Source organism: Ambystoma mexicanum, chromosome 5q (genome assembly GCF_040938575.1).
Source record: "Ambystoma mexicanum isolate Mex_15411 chromosome 5q, UKY_AmexF1_1, whole genome shotgun sequence".
Taxonomy (NCBI): Eukaryota; Metazoa; Chordata; class Amphibia; order Caudata; family Ambystomatidae; genus Ambystoma; species Ambystoma mexicanum.
The window spans coordinates 789,589,850-789,614,012 of record NC_090933.1 but is presented as its reverse complement, the minus strand read 5'-3'; positions in this window follow the sequence as shown (position 1 = coordinate 789,614,012).

Below are 24,163 nucleotides of genomic sequence, written 5' to 3'. Positions count from 1 at the left end.
TCGAGTACCCCTCAGCCGCCCTTAACTGACCTCTTCCTATTTCTCCTAACTCCCTTAAAGGGTACAACCCCCCTCCCTCTGTTTTCACTCCCTTTGCTAGGGTTATATCATTACTCGGTTCCTTTTTTATTTCATTTGATGTATTATTCTTTTCATTTGATGTATTATTCTCTCTCTTGTCCGTTCCCCGTGTTCTTTGGGTCTTCACTCCCCTTTTTCCCATCCTCTCCTTCCTCCTTAATCTCTTTTTCTTCCGGTATTTCCCCCACAGTGAACATTCCATTTGGTCCCGGTCGGGACCCTTGGAACATCCTCCATAAGTTAAACACCTCCACGTGGTTTGCCAACTTCTTCCCTTTGTATGTATTATGCAGATGGTTTAATAGTGAATGTTGGGCATATGGATCGAAGCTACCATTAGGCGGCCACGGTGTTATCATTTTGTTGTCCGTCCCCTGGGTCCATTCTATGCTATACTTAATCAGTTTCTCCCTATGGGGTGACAGTGTGGTACATATGTGTTGTAGTGGGGTAGTGAGGGTGTTCCCCCACCCTCCCGATCCTGTCCCGTATGACATAGTAGCGCTCCACTTGTTACTCTTCCCCTATCTGGTAGCGGTTATCTCACTAGCAGTTTACAATATACAGCCTTATATCGTTACCTGGCCCCGTAAATTTGGGGACTTGCGATAGTCCGCTAAGGAAAATTATAAAAATATAGTATTTACATTTGTATATTTTCTTCTGTCTTTCTTCCTTTACACGACACCCTTACGGCCCCCTGCGGCCAAGGCGCACGTAGCCCTCTGCGGTTGCGTACCCCTTATGACGTTCTTATACAGTCGTCCTATTTTCACTTGCTCCTCCTCCTTCTTCTACACTTGCCGTGGCCGGCGTTCTCCGTGCGCAGCCACGTCCCCCGTTTCACCTTTCCCCGATCAACTCATTACCCTTTATCTCCGTTTCCACTCCCTTACCACAGTTCTCTTCCCCACCACTCTCAGAAAGAAAGATGCCTTGTGCTCGGGATATCCTATGAAAGCCCTACTGGTGACGTCACCGATCTCTTTGAGCTACTGGTAAGTTCTTCATATATCCTTTAAGTTCAAAATACACTTGCAATCTACCCCGTTAACCTCACAGCTGTCTTCCTGTCACTCCTGGAACAAGGTAATCAATAATATAATCGGACTGCGCACACTGCGTCGCCTCGCGTGTGATACGCCCCTCGACAGGAGGGCTTAACCAGCCAATTATCTTCCGTATTGGGGAACTAACTAGCTACCGCCTACAGGGAAACGTCATCTACCTATCGAGTTTCTTGCTCGAACAATAGGGATCCTCATCTACTCATTGATCAATAAATCCCAAATCGTAGGAAACCACACACACACACCCCCTTACATGTAGTCGCGACCTAGGCCAATCAGTGTCTACGAGCGGCCGCACGTGATGTTTTCGTGCTCCACCCCCCTCTCTCGCGCAACATAGCCGACTGCTCTCGCACTCGTTCGGCTACCATTCATTCCATTGCCAACACTAAATTGCCAAACCTTCGCCGCGCACCTGTGCAACACCTCCCACCTCCCGTATTTAATTCCTCCCCCCTCCCTCACAATTTCACATTGCTTGTTGTGCGTGGCATGCTCACCAAGTTCTCTTGATGCGGGGCCGCTCGACTGCGTGCACCCCTCCAAGCGGCTTGCCACCTCCCCTCGTCTGGACCACGTCTGGACACTCGCCAACCGCGGGCGGGATACTTCTCAACCGGCTCCCGAGGGCCAATATACGGATTGTGCTGTCTGGTCTTCTCGCAGCTCCGCGATGGTCCTGTAGTCCTCAGAAGGGGGCAATGGCAGAGGGGGCCGCGCCGCCGGGCCTCCTCGCAACGCGATTACCTGGAAAAAGTAAAAATAAAAAAGCAGATCTTAAACAGATCTCAGCAGTGCCTCCAACTTGTCGGGGGGAAATTCTGCCGGGGTCGGCCGGGCCGTCCGCAGACCTCCGGGCAGGGAGGCCCCAACTCCTCCCGTATATCCCAAAAGAGATAAAGTGTGAGACACACGCAAGAAGCAAGGTGACTCTGCTGTTTATTGGACAAAACGGCAGGGATGGGTCAAGGAACGTACGCGTCCGTCCTGACACACACACAATCGTGGGGCTCGCAGGCCCTTTTTACCTTTGTATGACGCGCTACTTGCATCACTTGGAAAGTTTAGCAAAAAACCTATCTCCACTCTGGGTTGGTTACTCGAGTGGTAGGGTTAGTATAGCGCACATATAGAGAACGGTGTTAGTGGCTGAGGGTTAGTCAGGTGGTATACCTGGGCTGTCCCTTCAATTTGATACATGAAAATTGTTACATGAAGACCTCTGAGGATTGGTCAATGTGAATGGCGTCAGTGATAAGAACCCCATGTTCTAATTGGTCCGCTCGCGAGCCTCCCAGTCTGGGACTATCGCTGTTCCCAGCTCGCGGTGCACCTGTCATTTGCAACAATGTTTTAATATGGGTAGGTGTAAACAATGTGAGGATTTATTCATATGTTGGGAGGTCGAATACTCCCACTGCTGCAGATGTCCAATGAGTCTTTTAATTGTATCTGCCTGTGTCTTGAAACGTGGGATTCAGGCGTCTCCTTCCTTCTGGGCTTGGCATCTTGTCAGGTTTGGCTTTGTCACGTGAGGTGGGACCGTGTTTGAGGCAAAATTCAACACAATTAATATTGTTTTTCCTACTGTGTGCCTGGTTTATCTTGCAGGTGCATCCTTGGCGTTGGCTTGCAGCATTCGAGATTGCAACATCATGCCCTTGGTGGTGTGCCTTCGCCGGGCTCAATTTGCAGGGTCAGCAACCCAGTTCTTGCTCATTCAATGTTCATGGAACCATTTGATGCAGGGCGCTTTAGGTTACGGTATCATATTGCTTTATCCTCAGTATCGTGTCCCCGTTATATTCTTCATTATGGTACATGGCTCTTAGAAGAAGCGTGAGCAAGCCTTTTTATATAAGTTCATGATGCGTCTTGCGTTTCTGCGTTTTGAGAGCCTATGTGGAAAATAATAAAGATGTACGTCCGTGAGTATGTCTGTCGCCTACGTCATAGCACTGAGTATATTCTTCGTGTAGATTGGTGCGGGAGTGTCCGGTGTGTATATTTGCACAGGTGTGCTGACCGTTGGCTAGGTCGTCATGGCATCTCTAACGACGTGTAGGTTTAGTCGAGTTGATCCGTGCCGCAGGTATCGGCATGGACAGGGCGGGCTGCTGGGCAAGTAGATGGACACATCCGTATGTTCCTGTACCAGGGTATTTGGTTGTCCGGTAGATAGGCAAACTCCTCTCGTGGCGGGTGTCTCGGCCGTGATCCTCTAGGCCAAGCGCGAGAGGGGAAGGGCGGGAGCCTGGTCTTCCATTCTCCCACTTCATATCGAATGCTGCAGGTCTAGCCTTTTTCTTCAATAATATGGATTCTAAGTATTCAATACGAGGAATTTCAAAACTATGATTGATTGGCCACTGAAGTTCGGAAGCATCTCTAGTTTATCTGTGCAAAATATCATTAAATACTATAGTAGCAATGCCGTGCTTACAGTACATAGTACATGCCCGCGACCCCTCCATTGGTGCCGGTCGGCCAAATTCCAAAGATTGCCTGTCACTGCAGAATAACACCCAGAAGCAGGCAATTTCCTAGGCATATCAGAATACTGGTGTTACCTGGTCAATTATTGTACTTGCAAGAACAATACGCCAAAACAAATTATCAGGATACTTAAGAATCGGGTCACGACTCACCTGATAAAATCCTAAGGAGGTCCGATCAGATTGCAAAAGTTCTAACTAAGGTCCCACATGGTTGGTGATTTCGGCAAATCTGCCCGCCTCGATATATGGACCCTCGTCAAGATGCCGACTCGGACCGCGTGCTCACCGTCCAGGGATCGGGTTGTGCAGCGCTGCTGAGGTGTCGCGTCTCATCCAAGAAAGGGGCCCCTTTCACACCGTCCGATCCCGGTCCGATAACTGCGTCAACCTTCAACGAGCTGGCATCAATCTTGAGGGTCCCTATTCGGGCGCCATCTGTGAAAGCAAAAGAAAATATCGGGGCTGAGTACCCCAAAAGGAAATACACCAAACACAGGCTTATAAAGATTCTTAGATCTTTATTACAATAACTGTACAGTTTACAAAGAAACAAAGTATCAGATAGCTATCTGGCCCTGAGTACATCACAGCGAATACAAGCCCTTTCGGTGTGAGAAGTGAGAGGTACTGGACGTTTAAACATTTGCATCTTTTATACAGTTTCCAATCGTAATGTCCAACCCCTCTGCAGGTTAATAATTCACAGTCTAGAGTTCGTGCCGAGTTCACCTCTAGTTTATTCTATATGCATGTGGATTATTTCCAGTTTGTTCAACAACAAGTCACAATGGCAACAGTGTATCTTCAAATTTAACATTAAGCCTTAGTACATGTCCTATAGTTCAACAAGTGTTCACGTTTAGTATTTAAACAACATTGTATTTGATGTATGTCTGCGGATTGGACTTGTTGGCACAGGTAATCCTCGATCTACAGGTCAAATTTAGGACAAGGTCTCATTACACGGTCGTAACATTTGGCCTAGGGGCAGTTTGGACATTAACTTTGCGCGTGAAGGTCAGGACGGCTAGGTTACAAGCGGGAAAACAATGTCCACCATTTTAGAACACAGAGTGACTTTGAAACGGAAATCAAAATGGCGGATGGACCTAAAATGGCAGCTAGGTCGATCTAAGGTCAGGACCTTGCAATGCGGATTTCTTCGCAGAGCGACTCGGCTTAGGCCAATATATACAATAAAGGAGGTACAATATGATATCCCGTTGAACATCATGGGTCTGTGAAGCTTTTTTTAATAAGGGGGCAGAAATCATGGGTAATATATGTAACAGAGTAGTCCCCTCAGGGAAAACCAAAATGAAATTCTAAACCATGGTTTACACAGGATCTTCTTCCTCTACGTCAACACCTTAGAGTAATTCAAAATAAGTGGAGAAAAGATAGAACTCCCACTAATGCAGAGAAGATGAAATTGGTGCAAATGGTATACAAAAAATCTGACTTCCTGATCAAAAAATCAAGGTGTCTATAAATCAACCCAGAGAACTCCTTTCTACTGTTATTAATTTGTAAAACCAAAATGTGTTTTTTCAGCTATGCAATTATCTGAGTCAGGCTAATGCATTTAATGCATTCTTCCCACAAATAAATTGAGTCAATTAAGGAAAAGATTATGCAGTCATTCCTGGATGGGATAAATCCAGAAAAGGACTTAGATTAGAGAAAACAATAGCTTCTTTGGTTGGAGAGCCTTTCTCGTTCTTCCCAGTTAAGGAAGACGTGGTGTTGTCATTGTTGGGAAATCTTAAGCCCACTAATGATACTCTCCTCTCCATACCAGCAAGGGTACAAAAATGGCTCACTTTGGATATATTCCCTTTGATGGCACAGTTCATTAACACATCCATATCGTCCGCCTCAGTACCTGTGATGTTAAAAGAGTCTGTGGTCACTCCTCTCCTAAAAAAATCAAACTTGGACCCAGAAGACCTACAGAATTACTGGCCAGTGGCAGGGTTACCATGACCAGGACATTTTTTAGAGAAGATTATAACGTCCCAATTACAGAATTACTTGTATATGGAACTGTTGCTTGATCCCCCCCCAGTCTGGTTTACCGACCGGGCTTTGGTACTGAGACTGCACTGATGGCAGTGTGGGATGATCTCCTTCAGGTGGCAGATCAGGGAGAGCTTTCCCTACTGGTCATGCCGGGTCTCTCCGCGGCATTCGACACAGTGGATCACTGTATTCTGCTTGGATGCCTTGGGGAGATCGGCAACATTTCCATCCAGGCATTGACCTGGTTTCAGACCTTCTTTGGATCAGGAAAAGGGGGTCAGACTGGGCGGGTATCTTTCAAACTCCCTTCCTCAGGACTGTGGGTTCCCACAGGGATCTTCACTCTACCCCCTTCTCTTTAATCTATATCTTAGACCATTGATAGACTACTTGAGGAAGCATAGAGTGAAATGTCACTCTTATACAGATGATGCTCAAGTGTTCATGAAAATAGGGAAGGTGGAAGAGACATTTCAGATGGTCGAACAATCGCTGGAAGAAGTTAAATGATCGATGTCCTCCTATTGGCTTCTCCTGAAAGCTGCAAAAACAGAAGTAGCACTGTTCAGCCTAAAACACTTTTTGGAAGGTATCAGGCGCCCAGGGTCGCCATGCTTTTTGGAGTCACACTTATCATTTGCACCCAAAATAAGAAAAGTGGTATGTATGTGGCAGGAGGATCTGAGGAGTAAAGCTCAGGTAAGCGCTAAGGTGCAGTTAGTGTTAAGCACCTTGTGCCTCCTGAGACTGGCCCTCCCGCTCATCCCGGCAAATGATTGTGCAGTGGTGGTTGGAGCCCTGGTGAATTTGCGCCTGGACTAATGTAATGGGTTGCTGGCATGTATTCCCTCCACACAAATTCAGAGACTGCAGAGAGCTCAGAATGCTGCCATTTGACTGATTTTCCCAATGAAAAGGCCCTCTCCAATTTCATGCCTGTGCCGATCTCTCGATTGGCTCATGGTGAAGGACCACATTGATTTTAAGGTGCTCTGTCTGGTTTTTAAATGTGTGAATTTGCTGGCTTCCAGTTATCTTTCAGACAAAATACATCAGTATCAACCAACTCGACAGCTGTGGTCCTGTGATAAATTGATGCTGCAAATTCCCCCTTCAAATTGTGTATTTAGGGGTGATTGTAGGTTTGCAGTATATGGCCCAATGTTATGGAATAAACTTCCATTGTAAATTTAAAATCTAAGCGTCTTTCGCAAATACCCTTAAGACCTATTTCTTTAAGTAACTGGAATACCATGATGCTATCATAGGAGCCCCCTTAAGACTAATCTCTGGAATTTAGTATAAATATGCTTTTCTGACATTGGTTCGCTTGAGTGTATTTAGATACAATCTGTGCCCAGATATGATTTCGTTTACAGATGCGCTATACAAATAATTCAAAATCAAATCAAATATTGCAATTTTTTTGCAAGGTAAAGCCTTTTGTCTCATGTATAATCATCATGTTAAGTTACGGCCTCGCATGCCACATGTCCATGAGTTTCCATCACATGCAAAATATAGGCTCATTCTCACAGGCACAGCCTTCTGTCACTAGGCCATCCATGCCACCCCATCATTGGCAGATTTAAGACAAATGGCCTGTAGAGAAGAATGGAAAAAAGAGATAAAATTGATAGGGTCTGGTGATGAGCAGCTGATGGGTGGTGGATGCTGGGTGTGAGGAGGGAACAGCTAAGATGTACATTTCTCTTTTGTTAAATGTTTGTTCCCCCCGATAGGGTAGTTGACTCATAAGCCTAAGCCATATGAATCTACAAGCCCTCTAGATGCAAGAGTAATTCTTAACATAAGGTAACACTTTTGTTCTACTTTGAAGAGTTGCTAATTGCAGGCTACAGTCCTTGTGGATGTGCTATCTGAAGTGGCTGACTTCGGTTGGTGCAGCTTGACACACCACTGCACGCTGGTAGGTCCATTCCTTTAGTGATTGTTCCTGCATAGTAGGACGCGTTCTTGTATGCCGCGTGGTGAAGCTGTGTCAGGTGTTGCCCTATTGTTATCTAATTGGTGCATCAGTGAAGGACACTATAGGACCTGATACTGGCGTTAAGCCGTTGGTATATTTTTTGGCATGACATTTTTGGTATGGTTTTGATTTAACTCTGTGCTGTGCTTCTTTTATTTTTTATTATTGTTACTTGCCACTGGGGCAAGCAAGTGAGCATTCTTCCCGCTTGCTTTGTGAGGCTCTCACACAACAAGCTGGTCACCAGGACAGCCAGCTGTCAGTCTTGAGTTTGCCTTATGCTCCCGCTCTGACCCCCGCTGCACCTCTTTTGGAGATGGCCTGATGACACTTGGTGTTGCTGAATGTTGTTGTGATAAGCTTCTATTAGAGCAAGTTGGACATTAGGACGTGTTGCTGTACATTTTGGATTTGTTTTCCTTTTCCACCCCTGTTTCATCTCCCCTTGAGATTGCCTCGGGATGCTGGGCTATGTTGGATTTACCGTGATTGCTCCTTGACCATTAAGCTGGTTGTGTGAGTTTCTTTCATGTGGGGTCACCATCCCTGAGTTAGGTTTTGACTCCAAGCTTCCAGAATGCCTGTCACTAGACGTCATGCCTCTAAATTGACATCTGGGCAATCAACTAAATGATTTCCTTCTCCCCCAGGCTTTTCTTTGGAGGTAAAAAAAGTTTTTTGCAAGAAAAATGCATCCCTCTGGAGCATGATAATCATCTGCTGCTCCAATGCCCAGTGGGAGCCATTTGTCTGAGGTTATGGCCACGGGTGTGCTAAGGAGACGGCGACTCCAGGACCTGAGAGACAGCTGTTCGGAAAATGAGGAGGAACTTGGTAACTGCCGATGGATACTTCACTGTTAAATGTGAACCATGAATGAAGGTTTTGGATAATCAGAAAGTGCATATTAGTTTGACTGGGGATGTAGTAAATGGAAGTCAATTCAGAAATATCAGGAATCCAATGTCCCCTATATCTTCGTTAAAACAACTACCAAAAATAGGGCTGAAGAATGAAGGTTCCGTTACAGTCTCTGTCGGGTTATCTTGGCATGGTTGATGAGCAAACGGTTGTTCCCAGATGTTAGTCCTGGGAAATGGCATCATGTCAAGGAAAACATTCTAAGGGAGCTACACCAGTGCTGAAACTTTGCAGATTTCTGTGTATGGGTGGAATACATGGATAAATATGCAGTTCAGTTCCATCCGAATATGATCGATAATTGCTGTAAAAGGGTCAGAAACCTGAGATGGTAGATCAGCATTGTCGAACTGACCAGGGGGGTGCTAAGGCCTGCCGATTGTTAGCAAAGGCTTTATTGACCACCAGGCTGAATTGGTTGAATGTGTGGCTGATACACAACTAGTGGAAAGCAGCTGAGCTAAGGCTTGTTCAGGCAAGATGGATAATTGTTGTCAGACAGATCTTGCAATGAATATTGCTTGTCTATTGGAGGGAAAATCCACAAATATACAGGAGGAAAGTTCTGTTCCTTTAAGTTTTGGTATTTATCCCACATATTATTGCAATACATTCTACTCAAGCATCACTACGTTCTGGCCGACCTGCTGGCCCCCTAAGAAAATCTTGTAGTATTAGTAACTTGTGGTGCAGTAAAAACGTGTATGCCTCTGATCGAGGATAAGACCCTGAGAGAGTTTGTCATGGACAAAAGAAACATTATAATCGCCAATGTAGAGAAGCCAGCAGGGAAGAACACAAAAGAAACACTGAGAAATAAAGTGATGGCATGACTACATCAGAGGACTGGGCCAGGGATTATGAGAACCTCTGACTTTAAGGTTATCAGTTGAATTAAAATAGATGGGTGGTGTTATCAGAAATACAGAGATTGTGTATTTGTGGGTTGTGGTGGTAGCAATCATCCTTGTTATTTGAGTCTATGTAATGTTTTATTTTTCCCAATGCCCGTCTAATTTGAACTTGGTAATATATCTTGTGTAGGACTTTTATATGGAATGGAATGGAAAGCCCTATATGTATTTCTCATAGATGCCCTGCCTGGCTGCTGTTCGCTATGTTCTTTTTTATGCACCACTGTGTATTTGCCTTCTCCTTTGTTTGACTATCAGTTATGTATGTTGCATTCAATGTTGCATGTTTTTTGTATTATTTCTTATTCTGTATGTATTGTGTTGTCTTATTTATTGATTGTTTTGTTTTTGTTATTGCCTTGATGCCTATGGGTTAGCTCTGGCACGATATAAATAATAAAACTAAAACTAAACTAATTAGATCATTTAGTGATACAGTGCCTCTAGATATATTAATTTCAAAACGCCATTATTATTTTTTACAGGAAGAAAATGGTCAGAATCATTTGACATTTCGGATAAACATAGTGAGTTACATAACCTATTCAGCTTTCTCCTTCACACTCAGTGTCCCCCCCCTAAAGAAGGTTTACAATACTAGGAACTGGAACATGTTTGGGGTTGATTAGTACCCTTTAAAGAAATTAATTTAGGAGCCAGCTTATTTTAAATGCTTTTATTGTTCTGAAACAAACAGTGTGGTGATAGTGTTTTACAGTGTATGATTTGTGAAAAATTGATGTGCTTAGAACATTCAATTTCAATTGTTTTCAGTGAACTTCATTGTATAGTGTCTGGGCGCAATGACATCAATTATATTGCTTTTGTGTAATAGGTTGTGTTTATCATGATTAAATGCAAAAAAAGTAAACAATGACAAAAAAAGAAATAATACAAAATGTACAGTTAGACTACAAACCTAACATTATACGTGTTATTTTGCAATCACATATTAGAGATCAGCAATTTAGGGTGATTCTTATTAGTGTTTTGGCAAATACCCGGTTTAATCCCCCTCTCGGGTCCCTCCAGTATGGTAAATTGGCACAGTTAAGAGTAAATCATTCAGCTTGTTTATTGGGAAATTGAACTGAATCACTTTTACTGGATCTCAATGTCAGCAGTTAAGAAACATAAGATGTCATAAGAAAAAGCAAATTGGCCAAGATCAAACCTTTTGGTCAAGACATGAATTGAGACCAGCTGTCCTATAGAGTCTCCACTTTACCAAGTAGACCACATATTTTGCCTTCCTAGCTTAACATCAACAAACTAATTAACATACTAATATTTCTGGATTATTTATCAGTTGCTTGTGTTTAATAAAGCTGATTTGCAAAACACCAAACCACACCCGAAATCAAAATGTGTTGGGTAAAAGAAGGATGATATATTCTCTTTCTGTACAGTGCTTAGTAACTTATTGTTTTTTGAATATTACTGAAAATAACACCTATTAATGGCATCCAAATAATAGTACACAATTCATCAACATTGTAAGGATTTACCTCTGAATCGGCTCTTGGAACTGAAACCTGGGACAGACTGCAAAACCAACTCACTGACACGCAACATACACTTAACTAACTGGGCTTTCTCCATCTCTGTCTACATACTATATACAATGAAAGTCATTTTAAGTACATACAAATACTATGTACGCACATGAGCCATACAAACGTCACACTTAAGTAAACTGCAAACACAGATGAAACACACTTGTTGAAATTACACATACAAATGAAGCTCCCTACACGACAATAAGTGTTAAGGTGTTATTGCAAGTGCTACTGTGGAAAATGTTCAGTCTGTTTGTGCCAAGGGTGCACCTCATAAGCCTGCGGGAATCTCTCGTGGTGTCGGTTTCCACTGAGCAAGCAGTTGTAATTTTAAAACGATGAATGAGACGGGCCACTCTAAAGCTCTCACGACATACGTTTTTTTTATTCATGCAAATAGTGCTTTTTCACTGAGTGATTTGTCACATTATAGACATCTATGTGTGAAGAGCAATAGGGCAGAGGTCGTGAGGGCCGAGCCAGAGGGACCAAAGGGAATACGGTGGGGGGGTTTAGCAGCTGCTACCACTGGCTACCCCCAAATGACGTCGATTGGGACAGTGAGCTTGGAGATACCGAGTGTCTCCAGTTTTTAAAGGATTTTTGTCATGGATAGAATTCGCTGTATACAAAGGAAGGGGGCTGAGTTGAGCTGGAGGTGCTACAGGGATACCCCCTGGTACTGCTAAGTCAAAGAGAAAGAACAAACGCACTTCTAAACATAAACACATATTTGCGTAGTATTTCCTTTTTTAGAAAGATTAAAAAATTGAATAAATGTACCTATTTTTACTTCCTTCATTTGAATTATTTTATTCTTGTCCCGGTTTTCAGTCACTGTTAATTTTTCCCAGTGTATCATTGATTACCTAGACTGGTGTGACACTGCTGGCTCAACCTGCAGCCGGGTGGCACTGTTTTTATTGTCTTTTTTAATGCATGCTGATAACATTGTGATTAATGCTTTTGTAAACGATCGCTGGGCACGTAGATTTTGGTCACATATAATAATAATATGCTGTGTGGTCTCGGCTGCCTTCAAAGACAGCAGGAGGTCATTCTACCCTATAACAGATGCCAGCCTAAGGACTTGGTCACATGTGACTCTCAAGCAGCATATGGTCACACAACAGGACACAACCAAAAATACCGAGGGGGGGAGGGGCAGTGGGAGAGAAATCAAACCGTATTTAGCCTGGTGCGTGTAGGTTGTTATACACTGAGCCACTGTGTTGCACTGACATTAATAGTAAGTAATTAGAAGCATTTAGTCTATTTTATTTGGGTTTCATAGATGCATTTTAAATAGGGCTTAGTCTTAGACAAAATATTTTAAAATAATGTGCTTCCTAATGCTACGTGCAAAGACAACTTTGGATATTCTGCCCTGCAATCTATGTTAATAACTCAAAGGAATTCAGTAAGCGTCCAGACACGGGTGACCGTCTAAGGCCTCTACGTTGATGAGGCTTGAAGGGTTTTCTTGTGGGAGGGTAGAGTGCGAGACGGTGGCTGAAAGGTGAGCACCATCTGAGCTCAGAGGATTTTTTTAAAAGCACTTTTGTATGGTGCCATATATAACATTCTTTCCTCCGCAGTTGACAGGTTAGTTTACTTTACTGAATTTATTAAGCTCACAACACCAGTACCCAGCCTCACCGTAACAAGCATTGTCAGTGTCGTCTAGATATGGGAAAGGTATTTGCCAGGAATTGCCGTAATGGTATGAATTGGCCATTAATGGTAGCGCCGTGAAAATGAAGCACGTACCTGGACATGATATGAGTTATATATTTATTCAGTGAAAAAACATTGTTAAAGGGACGTTATGGTTAAGTTGCACTAGTAAAAACCTATGAAATTCAATGGAAAAACGCTGTTACAGGGACGTTATCATTACAGCTAAAACCGAAAAACCTCAGAAATTTGCCAGTTAAGGTAAACTAAGCAACCACAACTCGCGCCACCACCGTGCACTGCTAAGACTAACACCCAGGACATCAAAGATGACATCATAAATGTCATTGATGACATCACCAATGACATCACATGTGAAATTAATTTTGATGAAAAGTCCCTACAAGGGGTTGTATTTATAATGTTCCTAACAAGATGTCAGGGGTGATTGTGTAATGTAATGTTAAACATGTAATAACTAGCTAACAATTCAAGACTTACTACACACTTGTGCTAGTACAAACAATACACATGAAGACCCACAATGCATACAAATCAGAGGCACATACAGGGAAACTAAAATAAGGGAGAAAGAAACAGCATCATCAGAAAATGTTAATAGAATTAACGTTTATATTCATGTATACAAATGAATTGTGTGTTGGAGGCTTGCTATTGCCCCATGTATGTGGACCATGAGCTGAGACAAAACCTTAAGGAAAGTAATTTAAGAACATTTGGCAAGGTTAAGGTCTGGATATACAGCACCTTTTGAATTTTAATATTCTGAATGTCAGTGAACAAAACCACCTGGCCTAGATATTTCAGTGAACAAAAACAAGTGAGCCAGATATGTGATGTCATCAGTGATGTCATCAATGACATGTGTGATGTCATCTCTGATGTCCTGGGTGTTAGTCTTAGCAGTGCACAGTGGTGGTGCGAGTTATGGTTGCTTATCTTACCATAACTGGCGAATTTCTGAGGTTTTTCGGTTTTACCTTTAACCATAACGTCCCTTTAGCAATGTTTTTCCATTGAATTTCATACGTTTTTATTAGTGAAAATTAACCATAACGTCCCTTTTGCCAACGTTTTTTCACTGAATTTCATAGGTTTTTACCAGGAAACTCTTTGTTTGTAAAGGTGTACCATACAACATACTGAACCTGCTGGCACCATGTTAATGCTCACAGCAGTCATGGAGTATGTGCCTGATCGCGGACATCGGGTGCATCCAACCTGCTCAGAAATGCAGACGTTCTCTTACATAGTGGTATCATTCAGCAAACACAAGGAACATATACAAACAGCACCATGTACGTGAATTGCAAGGGAAAATAGAATAGGTCTACAAACTGTGTACTTAGGAAAGAAACAAAACAAAGGCATAGGTAGAACACCATAACGGAATGCACCAACAAGAGAAGTGATGTCTGCCTTCAACAATCTTAACGCACTGCTGCTTTACATAGGAACAAAGAACGAACGGCTAGAGTAAAGACTGGAAAGTGCTAACACCAGAACCTCACTACAACGTAGTAAGCACATTAAAGTTTCTCTGATAATTGGACAAGTGGTGCAGTATATAATGGTAGATAACCATAACATTTCTTTTTTTACGCAGCAATGGCAAGCACCTTAGAGTGCCTGGAGGAGAATGTCCCTCATGATGAAATGACTTACGATAGTAACCCCATTGGTACGCACCGCAGTCTAAAATGTAAAATATGTAATATCTATTGCTTCATATACAACTAACAGATTTTTTTTTCTTTAAGAGAACATATTGGAAAGGAAAGCAATGCAGCACAAGCGGCACCCCACAACAGCATACGGGCACAGGAAAGGAAAGAAGCTCTGCAAATGGCAAAGTGGACAGCCTGGAAGCCGAAATGGAGGAATTGGTGAACAATTTTGCCTTAAAAGTTTATGTACAAGGACATATTATGGACTAAATAAAATACCACTGCCCGACCTGCACATATACCTCTTCACCATTTCACAGCCCGCCATCCCTTCAAAATCCATGTGATCAGAGACGTTTACGATGATACCTCAATCCCTTCCTCCCCTCACGACCAACTTGTACAAATCCCCAATTCCCCACAATATTTATTCACTTCTGCTACCCCTTCCATTTCCTAATAGTATCTATGAATGTGTGCAAATAAAGGTTGATATATAAATTGTTGCTGAGTGTATATGTGGCTTTTCCCGTTATGACTCAGCGGCGCACAGTACTGGTGGCAATGACCGCAATTAAGCAAAAGGGAGGTGTCCTATGGACACCGCACCTGCCTGGCCTATCCGCAATCACAATAGAGGCAGCAGTACAACACCAGTATGAACCGCATGTCTGCATTTTGTGAACCACCTATAATTAGTTGTGGGAGCAGACGTTTGTCCGTTGCACAAGTACGCGCATGCGTATCTCTTCCTCTGTCTCCTGGTAACACCGCCCCTGTCCAGCATATGCAAAGAAACTTGTGACAAACGTTAAGTAGTTTGAGGCGCCCAACCACATCCTACAGGTAGCTTGTACACATAAACATCCCACCTGCTATACCCTACAAACACCCAGCTTGTCCCAATATGGTCACCGCACATGTGTCGCCTATTAAGCAGTCCAGGGATCCCAATGGTGTGCATAGGACACCTATGCACATGCGCACAAAGTATTCCGCCCAAAATGCATCCTGCAGACAGCCGTCCCAATCGAGAAGATTTGTGACATCACCATTCGACCACACCCACTCTGTGCGTGGCCTCTTATTTCGCGGACACAATCCGAACCTTCGGACAGTGGAAAAATGCAATGTTCTGCAATCTACGGAGTGTATATGGGAAAGTACACGGTTACAAATACCCCACAATGTGCCATGCACATGTATGTATTTGGTTGAACGATGAAGGCCTCTTTTATGGTTCCAGGTCTCCACAGCAGCCCTACAAAAGACCGCACCCCCGAGCTGTGCTGCATTCTGTTTGTAGCTTTTCAGAACAGAGTAGCGGGCCACATAGCTTTGACCTGTAATTGATTTCAGACCAATTCTGCTATGCTACATTACCTTTGAAAGTAATGGCAACCATGTCAGGCCAGCTCACTATGCACATTAATGGAGAAAAGTATTGATGCCCCTTCCTGTGAACCACACCCTCAGTACCGATAATCCCCACTGTCCCATTCCCATGGGCAGCATGCTGAAAACGGTAGTATGTGGCACGTGCGCTTCCCCAAGTACCGCGAGAGCCACTCCTCAGTAAAGCAGGAACAGTTGTTCTTCCCTTTCCACTATCTTCTTTCCAGTGTGCCCTAATTGGGTACTGTTAAATAGTCACACATGCATCCTCCAATCACATTAAAGAGCTCCCCATGAAACACTATTAGCTCTGTACAACATTCCTCTGCGTAGACACCACATCCAGAAATGTTATCGCATAATTCCTTAGCCTCAACAGTCCCATTTCCATGCCCACCATCCTCAGAAGCCCCGCAAGTGGCTTTCGTGCTGTGTGCAGGCGTGGGGGAATAGATTGCAACCAGGGTAGGGGATTCCGTCTTTAGCGGTGGCTCTGAAAAGAGCCTTTTTTTAAAAATTATTTTTAGTTGCTTCTACAGAAACACCTTTATTTTTCTTTTTTATAGGGTTTTCTGTTTTCATCTCCTCCTCAAATTCTTATAGTAAACTTTTCAACGCCTCCTGTAGATGGGCAAACAAAACAGCATCACCAATCCAGGACAAAGACATGCCATTGGCATGCAAAAACTCTGCATTTCGAGAATTAATGATGTCATTGTTGCAAAAGAACATCCCACGAGCGGACAAAAAATCACACATGCTTCTGTTGATTAAACAGCTTCCAGCCTCTGCCTGGGAACAACATACATCAGGATAGTCCCATACTCTCTTTGGTGGTATTGTTGAGAAAACCACCTGGGAAGTGGGAAAAAGCCTCTTCACTGCATGCATCAACCTCTTCGGTTGATGGAACAAACGTTAACAAGTCACGTAACCCAAATGCATGCCACCACACTGTACAACGACAACATGAACAGTTGTGAAACTGGCCACTTTTCTGCAAAGTGCAAGCATAGCGCCGAAACTACGGACATCGACAGCGCACCACAATGCCTCCACTCCTTCCAAACTGAAATTGCCACCCATGTCTCTTTCCTGGGAATACCTGTGTAGATCTACCACAAAGGCATCACCCAAAATCAACACAATGCGTCTCACCATGTCAGCCCACCTCACTACGCAGAGTAATGAAAAACAGTATTACACCCCTTCCTGTGAACCACACCCTGAGTACCTGATTGGATAATACCCACAGTGAGAAGCAAGGACTGTGGCACATGCACGTCCCCAAGTACCGCAAGGGCAGCACCCCAGTAAAGCAGGAACAGTCCTTCTTCCATTTCCACTATTTTTAGTCCAGTACTACCTCATTGGGTACTGTTAAATAGTCACACACGCATCCACCAATCACAGCCAAGTCATCAGCATCTAACATTGTCAGTTCTATACAACACTTCATGTGTACCGTTACACATTCAACTGCAGGTGTCATGTGAATCGAAAGCACCTCCACTAGAAAGTTCAATAAAACTATCCAAGATTTCTGCATTCACATTCATCCACATGGGCACCCATCACCACAAAGTAGAGGTATGAAAGCTTTTTCTACAGTATGTTTACAACTCTGTTATAAGTGCCTCTGAGCATGGTATCTGCCACTGAACGTCCATAAGGTACTTAAAAACATGCTGTTTTTTCTCCCATCACCTACCATCAAGTGCCACTTCAATGGTATATGCTTTCAACATTTTCATTTACCCATATCAGCCATTGTAATATCCAAACAGGAACTCTCTATTTTCCTTTCGACAATGCTACGAATGTTTTTCCACACTAACCCATCTCCTACATAAATCATAAACATATTGCACCTTTACAGGACTGAATGTATCTTAGCAACATAAAACAAGTACATACAGTGCAGGCATACAAACAGGATACCTGCCCGTTACCTTGCACACTTCAACCATATGCTTCTGCATTTCTCTGTACAGATAGACCTTCTGCCACAGTTTTTGCGTACACACCAAAACCTGAAACGTTATTGAGCAATGCCTTAGCCTCCACAGTCCCATTGCCATGACTGCCATTCTGAGAAGACCCGGATGTGACACGTGTAATCCTGAAACTACAGCGAAGTCCGCAGAGTTATCATGCTGGGAACGGGAGGGGGAAGAAAGTTGAAACAGGCTAGGGGATTTGGTCTTTAGTGGTGACTCTGAAAAGATTTTTTTTCTTTTCTTGTTTTTTTTATATGCTTGCAAAGAACCTTTTTTTTGTTGCTCTTTTTATGAGTTGCTGTTTTCTTCTCTGCCTTACATTTTTACCGAATTCTGGTCAACGCTTCTTGCACAGTGTAAAAGAAAATAGCATTTCCAATGGCAGTCAAAGAAATGTAATTTGCATGGAAACAGTGCATATTTTACAAATTCATGATCTCATAGTGGGTGTAGAACATCCCATCAGTGCACATAAATTCACACATGCTTCTGTTTATGAGACATCTTCTGAGCTCTGGCTTTGGACAAATGACACCGGTATGGTCCCATACTCCTCTTGGTGGTATGCATGATAAAATCCCCTTGGCAGTGGGAAAAATCTGCATCACTGCATTCATGAACTTCTTCATGTCACAGAGCAAACATCCATACATGTAACCCAAATGCAGACCTCCGTAATGCACCACAACACCAACAACAGTAGCGACAGAGGCCACATATCTGCAAAGGTGAACCATACCGCCAAAACTACACTCATAGAGACTGCCCCACCAAGCCTCCACTCCTTCCCACCCGAAATTAGCAGAAATGCCTCTTTGCACTGCATGCCTGTGCAGATCTTGCACACAGGTATCACACACGATCAACACTGTGCGTCCGTCCATCTCTGCCAACCTCACTACAAAAAGTATTTGGAAAAAATAGTACTGCCTCTTCCTGTGAACCACACCCTGGACACCTGATTGGATAATCCCCACTGTTCCATTTGCACGGCCACTATGCTTAGAAGGGTAGGATGTGGCACAGGTGGTTTCCCAGCTACAGCAAGGGCCGAGGCCCGGTAAAGCAGGCACAGTCCTTCTTCCCTTTGCATTGTTCGTTTTGCAGCACTCAATCATTGGGTACTGTGAAATATCCACACATGCATGCACCAATCACATCCAAGACCTCTGCATCCAACGCTATCATTTCTGTACAACACTCCATATGTACCGTTAAACACTCCACGTACACATCATTTATGCTACCAAAGCACTTCCAGTGTAAAGTTCTGCAAAAGAATCCACGATTTCAGCATCCAAAATCATCCAGAGCAGCAACCACCATGACTTTGGCCATGCACCCAAGAGTCTAGGCCTTGCCCACACCCAGCACAACATAATGGAGCCATGCATGAGAACATGTGGCCAGCTACCACAATCCATAAACGTAAAATAGCCAGAAGCACTTCCAACCAACTCCCGCACCCTAACACAGTGATGTATGGTTACATGTAACAGTTAGCAGAATCCACAAACATACCACAGCCTCCGGCACCCCTCCCGTTACCATTCACAAAGTATTGTGTCACAGCCAACGAAACCACAAAATCTTCACAACATTGTATCTTCTCCCATCAATCTGCACAAAGGAGAGTACCCAACCACATAGAAGATCCAATTCAACCCTACCGTTTTGTTTACTGACAGTATTCCAACGATGCACCCAGTGGGCACACTGCAGGACTTGTCACTGCAGCATCTCCAGCCATACATCGAAAACTGTAGGATGTTCTAACAATCACCTCACCCATGGAACCAAAAATATATGCATCTTAGCTCACTCCTGGTGCACTACCAAGTCTAAAATGTGCTCCACAACCATTCTATAAAGGTCACCACCCTCTGAGAGATGCAGAGTGAAAACTGCATGGCTGCGATGGGTGTGGTCCAGGCCTGGCCCCTTGGGTCCATGGCCTACGGCCTACAGCCTTTGGTCATGCACCCAAGAGTCTAGGACTTGGCCACACCCACCACAACGTAATGCAGCCATGCATGCAGACATGTACCCTAGTACCACAATCCACAAACGTACCACAGCCACCAGCATTCCTACCCAGCCTCTGCACCATAATACAGCTATGCATGGAAACATGCAACGTTTAGCAGAATCTACAAAGATAACACAGCCTACGGCACCCCTACCCACTTTCATTCCCATACTATGGTGTTACTGTCAACGAACCACAAAATCTGCACAACAGTGGCCCTGCCCCCAGCACTTTATTAAGTGCACAAAACCAATACTTCATAGTGCAGTACAGTAGTCACCACTTCACACAATGGGCACTACTTAAGCCGATAAAATATGCAGTTGAACCCTATCCACTTCTATGCACACAGCATTTGAACATTGCACCCAGTTGACATACTGCAGGAGTGTTCACTCCATGAGCTCTAGCCGTGGAGTAAACATTGTAGGATGTGCTAACAATCACCACACCCATGGAATCAACAATATATGCAATGTTGACAAACCACACACACAAGACAACAATGTAAAATCTACTTGCAACCAGGGCACAAAGTTGACGATGCAAGGCCTCCAGCCATGCATGTAAGGGGCTACGGGCTTAGCAAATGCAACACACCACAGTACACGCTATGTTAAAATATTAATGTCATGTGCAATGCACTCCTCTTCTGCAATTGACCTGCCACCAGTCACCACAGAAAGAGGTGCTGCACAAGCTATTGTGCCATAACGAAGGCTGCCTGCATTGTCCACACAAGGTACTCACCTCTGGCGGTACCCACGAATTGGCACAGTACACACGGATACTGCAGGCACACCACCATCTACTTCCACCTAATGAGATATATCAGATTAACTACTTCTCACTCCCCTACCCTTTCCATCCCTTCTTCCCACCACCACATGGCGTATAGTATGTTTGCCAGGCCATTTCGGCGCTGCACTGTCCATGGATAGAACATGGTGGCGTAACCCAAAATTGTGAAGCACAGTACGATTCCCTCCAGCCAACCAGCAGGCGTGTTCAATGTTCGCCGACATCACGCCACACTCCAGTCCAATGAGTCTTTGGACCACGGAGTGAAAAGGGAAATGGGACCGCAAAGCGGACCCAGATAGCACACATTTTATAAAGTTATAAGCCAGCCAAAAAGTCGTCTTCCTATGAGATGAGCAACTTAACCATAACTACACGGCCGCTACCGCAGGCTATGTAATATGATTAGTTACTTATAACACGCTTAATACCCAGAGGTTTATAAGCGCTGACCGAACTTGTGTTGCTCTGCATTGTCTTGCTTCCAAGGTGAGTGTGTTGCCCCTGAGCTAGCCCCCCGAGATGAGATAGCAGTCCCGAGATAGCAGTGCATGATAAATGCCTATCTAATACCTATACACAAGCCAAAAATGCTGGCCTTGCCAATGGATGTTTTTAACAGGGCTTCAGTGAAGGACATGCATACTGCTTATAAATCAAGTGGCTGAAGACAGACCTGTTATGACAATTTTATTACACCAGTAGTTTGCATGAATAAACCATTAGCTCTAGGAAGTTTCATTTTAAGGCTTGATAAAGATAGCTCAAAGAGATCCTGTGAGGGTGTGTTTTGGGTAGAGAGGGGCAGGAAGTACATGCTAATAGCCATAGGGATTAGCATGGACATGGGCAGTCAATGGGTGGGTAAAGGACAAAACAACACCTACAACCATTGTGTTCCTCCTCATACGCCATCTCTTCCATGCTGTAATCCAATGCATTAGTTTTGGCTTCGGATAAGGCCTTTGTCATGATAAAAATGTTAAAGTATTGTGGGGATAATAAGGACAAGTCTAATGAGTAAGGTATGGCTGTCTGAGCACCCACAAAGCCTTCTATTAAAGGGTGGCTGTTTTCTGTTCCATTTGATGATTGAGAGTAAAGCATCCCAATTGCTGCTGCCAGATGGCAAGATGGTTGTACCATTTAATAACCCACAGTACAGCACTTGAATATCCCTATTTTGGTTCGACTTTGATGGAAAGAGAATACAGTTGTGGATGCACAAACACTGTTTGTGAATGTTAATTCACGGCAGCACATGTTCAGTGCAAGGGTATATGTCTAATTGTATTGCCTGTGCTGCTGCAGTGCCCATTGCCCTGACAGCAGGCCACGGAGCACATCATCTGAGCACGGTAGAGTGAGGTTTGATGTGGCTGTCAGCCTGCTAAACAGCACACTAAGGGAGGGTAAATGGTTGTATGGAGTCATCGTATCTCAAACAGCCCTTACTCTGAACTAAAAGGTATGTCATCTCTTAACCCTAATCGCGTAGCTTATGGCAATGAGCAGCACCGCCACACTGCACTTTCCTCACATCTGCCAATTCCCAGATCCTTGTTGCACATGGGGGACAATTTATGTTTATCCATGAAAGAGACAGAGGGATGGACAGTAGCAATTTGAGACAGGGAAATGTGGCTCACCTGCAAGAGGCCAGTGGTAGGAATGCAGGTAGAGTACAAGGTTATTATGCCGCGTAAGGCTTGCACCCCTCTTCCCACTGACTGACACCCCTTTAAAATGTTTTACAACCTTTCACTACACACCCAATCCCCGCCACAGATTGCTGCCACAGGTCAAGCCAATCAAGGCATGACTTAGCTCTCCTCTTTAGTCCTATTACACACCCACAAGGGGCTAACCACAACTAAATAATTTCTAAACATAAGCTCCTGGGTTCTCCTCTTTGGATAACGTTTTCCCAAGTGCATCTGTCAAATCCAGATAAATCCTTAGCAGCACATCAGTACCCAGGACCCTGGTACTTCCAATCTGCAGCCATCAACACCATAGATTTCACATCTGCCACTCTCGCTATCACCACTGGCAACCCGCTCCCTCTTTTCTTACAGAGAAACCTGCTGAGAGGAAACAAAAAGGGCAGACAGGATCTATATAAAACTGTTTAACATTACATTAGCTGTAAAAACTGCAATTGAGCATGCAGAAACATTCAGTATTTATAACCCAGGTTGTTATCCAAACATTTTTGGGAGATTACCATGTAGGTGCTGTCTTAATACCAAATAAGGGCAACAGTCAACACCAGAAGCAAAATATCATACATTTCAGGGCTGTCTCTGCACACCAGCACTGACTGGAGGTTGAAAAGCTAACGAAGAGTGAAACAAAACCACCAAGTTTTGAACCACCTCAACCGCCTTTGCTTTGTCCATAGAGGGCAGTCAGCATTAATATGAAAACAAAGGTCATAGTGCTCTGTCAGGCATCCTAGGCCATCATGTAAGCATTGAACATCAAAGGGGAGAGGGCTAAACAGTGTGGAAATCTACAAACCACCTGAATATTCTCAGAATAATGATCTTCAAGCCCCACCTGCTGTTCTGAATAGATGAATCAAGTTCAACCCTTGACTGAATAATGATGATGTGTTATTCATATAGCGCTTTTGCCAAAGCGCTTTACAAAGAACATATTTACATATAAAATATCACCCAACCGAAGTTGGTACAGATCACACACAGATCGCAGCAGCGAGCGCTCAACTGGCTGAGTTATCTTACCGGCTTAATTACCTAGCTTGCACTAAAAATAAATTTAACAATAGCTTAAAAACACAGCTGACCAAATGGGTGGTATCAATACTGCCAGATTTCCTGTGTGCTGCGGGTCAATGTCCTTCACCCTGACGTACAGTTTGCTGACTTCCAGTTTCATTAATGCATATTCTCGAATCACCACGTTTTTCCCCAATGCTTCCTGTATAGGGAGAATATATCATACCCTGCGCTATTCACCCTTGGTTCCTTATGGACTCCTAATACTTCCAAAACTTCATTCCAGGTTGGGAGGATAGCTCAGGGGGAATGAGTTTGTCTTAGAGACTGGTCTCCGGTTTGAAGCACGTTATAAAAGATGAATTCATTATTTAAAAAACTTTCCCTGCCTCCCAAATTAGTTTCATGTTTGTCTTTAATCTTAAAGAATTGCATTTTCAGGACCATGGGGGCATTACGAGTTTGGAGGTAACCATGGCACTATTAGTGCCATGGCTGCCTCCAAACTTGTGTCTGGGTTCCCTGAATGGGGACTTACCGGGTTATTCCAACCTTGGAGCCCCGGTAAGTCCCCATTCAGAAAACCATTCCCCATTCCCATTCGAGCCCGCATATGGCTCAATGGGAATGGGGAGGGAGCTAATCACGGGCCTGTAAATTACGGGCCCGTTATTAGCTCACTGGTCCCTTAGCGGCTCCCGCTAAGGACGGCTGGTTTTACCAGCCGGTCTTATTGGGACCCGCTAAGGGACCTCGGAATGCGGCGGTAAGGGG